Below are 7,460 nucleotides of genomic sequence, written 5' to 3'. Positions count from 1 at the left end.
ATTGTTAATTGTGAAAAACAAGAAGGCTTTGAGTCATAAAAGTATGGACGGTGTTACCCTAAACATTTCAGGACCTGTCCATGATCTGTTCTGCCTGCAAGCAAGAACTAATGGGACCACAACATAGACAATAAAGTAAGCCAAAATAGTTATGGACTTTAGAATTCAGACAGACAAACACCTGCCATACCACACTCCAGATTTGTTGATAAGAAAGACAAACATGTCCAGATAGTGGACATTGCAATATCTGGAGAAAGCAGAATAGGAGAGAAATAACTGGAGAAGATAACAAAATACAAAGATCTGCAAATAGAAATAGAATGACTGTGGCAAAAGAAATCATAGTACCAACAGTGATAGATGCCTTGGGTGTAATCCCAAAACACCTGGAGCACCTCTTGAACATCATCAGCATTTTAAAAATATAATTTAATTAAACTAATCAAAATATAAAATACAAGTGAAAATTAAGATATTGTGGCAGTGGGGAAGGGGAAAATGGGAAGAGAAAAGTATAAGGTAAAGGGGTAAAAGAGCATTAACTTCCAATTCTTTTCAATGCAGCAAAATAAAGGTAATAACACTGCAGCCTCAACTTTTTGCTTTTGCATGCTTAATATATACTAGCCATTTTTATAACAACAATCTTATCTAATAAGCAAATCCCAAGGTCACATTTTCATAAGGTTGCTAGGTGTCCACTATTTGAGCGGACAGTCCGCTTTTTTCACATTATGTTCACTATTTTTTTTCACAAAATAGTGGACATTTTTTTTATTCAAAAGCTTTATGATTGTATATTTTTTAATATTTCTCAACATTGTACTGAAATTAAAGAATAATTCCTTAAACACAAAGAATTGATCAAAGCTGCACAGTCAAATAAAAAATACACACGACAGCAAAGTAAAATGTAATTTAATATTTTACATATTATTATAATATATTTGATGTTTTGAATTTTAAGTAAAGTTTTGAAGTGATTATTTTAATACGTGTTAAAATGTTTGTAAGAAAATATATAATTTAATTGTAATTTTTAATTTTTTTTTACTACTTAAACACCCACCCCCCCTGCTTGTCCGCTATTTTTTGGAAGCAGACCTGGCAACCCTACATTTTCATTTTTTTCTGTCTCAAGCAGAAAGTCTAGAAGTGGTTTCCAGGTAGAAACAAAATTGGATGCATTCTTTTCTTTAATTAAAGAAATTAATTTGGATGAAATTAAACGCCACCTCTGCTAGCTCCATCAGTTTTTCCAACTATTCTTCCATTGTGGGAATTAGTGTACCTTTCCATTCTAGCTGCTATCAACATGTAGAACAACAAAGATCAAAAAAATTTTTCAAGTTCCTTGTTCATTAAACCTAGAAAAAAAGTCTGTTTGATTTTTACATTTATAGTAATATAAATTATAATAATATTTATAACATGATAAATATAAATGTATATAATTTTGAGAATCTTCTGTATTAAAATATGAATCTTACTCTAGTATTTCTTTGCTGGGGTAACACCATAAGCATTGACAAAATCACCATCAGTTACTTGAAAAGGCAGTTTTATTTTGAACAGTTTACATCCTGTGATGATCCCTTTAATATTATTGAACAACAATATCTGCCTACCCCAAGTCCTTGGGTAGGACTCAATAGGTGGACAAAAATGCCAAGCCCAGCCAAATGTGAGATGGGCAGTATACAATTAAATAAACAAACAAACAAAGAAGTATCTGACTGACAGTGTGACTAATCATAATAATTTACTAAATGTGTATGCTACCCAAAAAACTGTCAGGGATCTGGGCATCTCACAGCAATCAATGAAATTACAATACCATCAATAAAACATAAGAAATAAAGCAAAAGTTCTCAATCTGTCTTATTGAAGGCCTAGGTGAAGAGCCAGGTCTTCACAGTTCTTCCAAATAATGGCAGAGAGAATGGTATCTAGGTCTTGGGGAAAGACCTCATTCCAGAAGGAAGGTGCTGCTACAAAGAAGATGTGGTTCAGACTCTTGAGAGATAACATTGTTTAACTGAAGTGCATCAAACCTACAGGATCAAATCACCTAGGCAGATGATACTGCATAAAGGTCCTTCAAGTAATGATATGTAGGGCTTTATAGATAACAACCAGCATCTTGGATTTTACCTGGACAGCAAACAGACATCCACTACAGCTCCTGAAACCCATTAACACTTGCACTACACATTCTAGACCTGTTGAAGCTTCCAGGTGTTCTCCAAGCACAGTCCCATGTGCAGCACATTGCAATAGTGAAGCAGTACGGTGACTAGGGCATGAGTGCATGTACAAAATGTACTACTGTCAAAATACCTAGGATAGTTATTTATTTAAGCTCTTCACAATTTCTTTAATGATATACAAGAGAAGTAGGATGCCTCAGAGCAATGCCGGATGAAAACAATGTATCAGGATGACTTATATGGAAGGAAGGTGGAAATTAGTTGCAGTTAAAGAGATGCCATTCATAAGGACTATTCAAATGGTGTCTGGTTATAGTCTTAAGGATAATTAATTAATCTTTGGAACAGCAGCATTCATTGGTAACAACAATTACACAGATTTGAATAGCCATTACCACTTGAAAACGAATTGAATTAATGCTTTCATAGCTTATGCACCAAGACAAATTCCTTGTGTGTCCAATGACACTTGACCAATAAAGAATTCTGTTCTATTCTATTATAAAAGCTTGGCTATACATGTGTGTGGTCCATATTGGTGCAGTGATCAACTGGTAATTTTAAAAAATAAGCTCTTATTAGGGCACTGAAATAATAGTAAAGTATGGTGAGATTGAAGCAAGATTAAATTATTCAAAGGCCTACTTGTGAAAAATAATAATTTTAGTGATCAAATGAAGAAAAGCAGGAAGGAGAAGTTAAAATCAAGGATTATTATTTATAAAACTTCAGCCTTAGGCTTGTCACAGTGTTTCAAGCTGCAGTTGATAAGATAATACAGCTCAGCCCCTGTTTCTTATGATGTAGAAGCGTGTTCTAGATTGTAAATGTGTGAGAAGGGAGAAATTCAGTGGACATGAGGTTGCAATTGAGGTTCTTGAGTCAGTTTCCCTTGGTATCAATAATCATAGGCAATGAGAAAAGGGAGCTTGCATTTAGGGGACTGCTGTGAGAAGTTAAATGGACTGGATCTATTCAAGCAAAGATTCCATAGTGATATGGAAAATTGAATATTTCACCAGAAACATTCTCTAAGAAGAAGGTCTCTATCTCTCCCCACCCCAACCTGGGGAACTATCAATCAGCTCTTGAAGAAATTAAAGCAGATAGAACAAGGCTATACCACTAGTGAATGAAGATGTTGCTAAAGAAAGATTTGAAGGGACACTTAGATACATTTCTGCTACAGTTGGAAGTGGACTCTCAACAGAACTCTGCATAGGTGCAGACCCATAAGTATGTATCACAAAATGCAATGAAGATCTGGGCTTTGATTTGCAGATTGAGTCAATGATGTAAAATTAAGTGAACTGGTATTTCTCTGCAGTCCTTGTTTCTTATGTTTGTTTTTTGTAAATTAGAGATGACAGTTCTGAAGTTATAATCAGATTAAAATTCTAGTGACCTCCTGCTACATCAGACCAACATTCGTCTAAGGAATGACCTGAAGTTCTTTTAGGTCTAGCATAGTGATGCTGTAACTGATGCTAGAAGTGGTGGAAACCCCCTGAAAATTTGAGAGAAAATCCCTCTATAACAGGGGTGTCAAACTCATTGTCACATGATGTAATGCGACTTTCCCCCCTTTGCTAAAATGGGGGTTGGCATGGCCTAGTGCATGATACATCTGGCCTACGGACCATGAGTTTGACACCTCTGCTCTATAACCTCTTCCTTCACCCAACCTGTGAATCATGCTGTGATCTTCAGCATATGTTTACCTTTTCTCTATTGGTTTCCTCACCATTGCCATAGTGACTACCTGTCTGAGGTGTTGAAAGGATTAATTAGCTCATGTTTATAAATCATCTTGAAGGTGAAAAGTGCTAGCTCCTAAGGATTACTGTTATGAATTATTAAAAATGGGTGGTGTGTAAAGTAAGTATATCAGGAATGCATTTCTAAGCCTTAGAACTATTTAGCAAAAGTCTTTTGTTATAATGGATTGTTCCAATGCAAAGGAGTTGATGATCAGATGCTCTGAAAGTAAAACAACTCAGTTCCACTCTGAGCAAGTACCATTAAAAATACAGGAAGAGAAGAATTAGAACACTGCTTGATCCAAGCATAGAGGATCATTTCAGGATGTGCCATGGCCAAGGCAATTGGATGGTTTCCGCTACTTGGTTTCTGCATTCTTACTAACAGCAGGGAAATCAGTTAATGGGATTGTTCTCAGGAATAGTAAATGTCTTTTTCCAAGATTGCTGGGTAAAACTAGTGAGTAGTTTTAAAAGAGGCATCCCTATGCAATGAAGAATGAGACTTATGTTAAAGAGCAGTTCAAGATAACCGTGTTGGGCAATTACATGCTATAAAGGTTAGGTCTCAAACTGAAGACTCAGGACAGACTTATATAATTAACCACCTGGAAACTCTCATGTTATTAATCCAAAGGACCGCCACTTTGTTGGTTCAAGCTATTTTTAAAAAGATAAGACAGCTCTACCCTAATGTAGTTTGGGATACCCTAATGTAGTTTACATTAGACACAGTGGCTCAGTGGATAAAATGCTGAGCTTGTCGATCGAAAGGTCAGCAGTTCAGCCGTTCGAATCTATAGTGTTGCGTAATGGGGTGAGCTCCCGTTACTTGTCCCAGCTTCTGCTAACCTAGCAGTTCGAAAGCACGTAAAAAATGCAAAATAGGGACCACCTTTGGTGGGAAGGTTCTGTGCGCCTTTGGCATTTAGTCATGTCGGCCACAGAACCATGGAGACGTCTTCAGACAGCGCTGGCTCTTCGGCTTTGAAACAGAGATGAGCACTGCCCCCTAGAGTCGGGAATGACTAGCACATATGTGCAAGGGAAACCTTTACCTTTACCTTTAATGTAGTTTGATTTTAGATGGGAAGTAAGTCAGTTGCCAACATTCTTATAACCCCATCTTCTCAAGAAATCTCATTAATAAGTAATGCTTGAAAAATAACCCTGCCTTTATTTTCGGCAGATACCAAATAGTCAGTCTCTGTCTCTGTCTCTGTCTCTGTCTCTGTCTCTGTCTCTGTCTCTGTCTCTGTCTCTGTCTCTGTCTCTTTCTCTGTCTCTCTCTCTGTCTCTCTCTGTCTCTCTCTCTCTCCCTCTCCCAGAGAGAAGAAACCCTTTCAACAAATAGTTCTTGCATGAAAATGTCACCTCATTTGTATGTACATAATTATAATAGCATGGTAAATTTCATTTACACGTGCACAAGCAAAAGGCAATGCATTTATTCTAATTGCTAATTAATAATAATTGATATCTAAATAATTGCAAAGAATTTTCTGCTTATTCCAGTGGCTAGTAGTATAGCACTAATTCATTCATTTGATAAGCCTGTATACTGATATGATATGGGACTTCCAGGAAAAAAATGGCAAACTGAAAGTGATGCCGCTAAAAGTGGATCTGACAACCCTGACAGAATGAAGAGCCAGCAAGTACAGCTCTCTTTATATAATTCTTCTCTGGACAATGAAAAGAATTTGAGATTGCCCACAAATGCTCCATATAGTTGTTCCTCCTGAGAAGAGTGCAATGGTCTCTAGAGCTCTGGGAGATAAAGGAATAACTATCTTGCTTGATTCATAGTTGGAGCCTTTAAGGACATAGGATTTGCATACTTCCTGTCCTAATAACTTTTGGAAATTTGTTTTTTTTTTTTTAATAAAAAAGTTTTTATTTTCTAATAACACAAGTATACAATATAAACAATCATTCAAACTATCATCAAGAAAAAGAAAAAAAAAATCAATCCTTGGTAATCTCAATCTTCAACCCCTCCTCACCCCCCCCACCCCCGACTTCCCAGAACAGAAAACAGGGCATAGGTTTCACCAAACATTCGCTAAAATAAACTAACTAACTGCAAGATTTAATAACTCCCAAGACCCCTTAACTCCCCTTTTACAATTTCATCAACCTCCCTTTTTATAAACTCAAAATAGCGTATAATCCAGTAACTCTAAAAGTTTTAAAACCATTAACAAATATTAAACATTCAAACCTTAAAAATTCTCTTAATATATCAGTAAAGTATTCAATTCATTTACAAAAACATTTTCCCCCTCCTACTTTTCTCAAAGTTCAGATATTTTTTAAAATCTCATAACAAAAAATAAACCTTAAATATTAGTAGTTAAATTTCTTCATTTTTTAAATTCCTAAATTTTCCCCCTTCATTATTCCTCCCTCCAACTTCTAGAATTTTAAAAAATAATCATCAACATAATTAACCATTAATACATAAACTAGAAAACCAAAAAGGATAATCTTACATTCAACCATTAATGCATCATATTTAAAAATCAATATTTAACTTTATGCGTTTTCCCCCTCAGTAGTTATAACACCTAAAACATAGTCATTTTTAACCATGAGTAGAACAACTCTAAAAATTTTAAAGCCATTAACAAATATTAAACATTCAAACCTTAAAAATTCACTTAATATATCAGTAAAATATTCAGTTCATTTGCAAAAACATTTTCCCCCCTCCTACTTTTCTCAAAGTTCAGATATTTTAAAATCTCATAACCAAAAATAAACCTTAGATATTCAATAGTTAAATTTCTACATTTTTTAGGTTCCTAAATTTTCCCCCTTCATTATTCCTCCCTCCAGCTTTTAGAATTTTAAAAGATAATCATCAACATAATTAACCATTGATACATCAACTAGAAAACCAAAAAGGGTTAATCTTACATTCAACCATTAATGCATCATATTTAAAATCAATATTTAACTTTATGCTTTTTCCCCCTCAATAGTTATAACACCTAAAACATAATCATTTTTAACCATGAGTAGAACAACTGCAAAGCCAAAAGAAAAGGTTAATCTTCCATTCTTACTTTCTTTTTATATTTTTTCCAGTCTTTCTGCAACCCTCCTACTTCTATTTTGAGGAGGCTTTTCATTTTGATTTGAGGTTGATGTAGCTGCAAAGATTGTCCCCTTTTTAAGAAAAATTCCTCTGATTTAGAGCCCCCAAATCGCCTCTTCTTGCTTATATAAATCAGTTCATTCCTTCGTCTGTAGGACCAAAGTTTATCAAGAGTTTGTGAAAGAAAGTTCAGTTGTTTCTTTTCTATTAAATGTATAAATGCCACTGGCAAATCTCCTTCATCTTCTGAAACTTCGAAAGTCTGGTCATTTACTGCTTTTTTCCAAACCAAGTCATAATTTTGAAAGATTCTATCAATTTTTTCAAAAAGAGCAGAGAATAAGCTCGAAAATTCTTGAGAAGATTCTTCCACCTTCTCTGCTA

The sequence above is a fragment of the Pantherophis guttatus genome, chromosome 2 (assembly GCF_059756535.1).
Source record: "Pantherophis guttatus breed Tessera chromosome 2, ASM5975653v1, whole genome shotgun sequence".
Taxonomy (NCBI): domain Eukaryota; kingdom Metazoa; phylum Chordata; class Lepidosauria; order Squamata; family Colubridae; genus Pantherophis; species Pantherophis guttatus.
Note: the sequence above shows the minus strand (reverse complement) of the source record.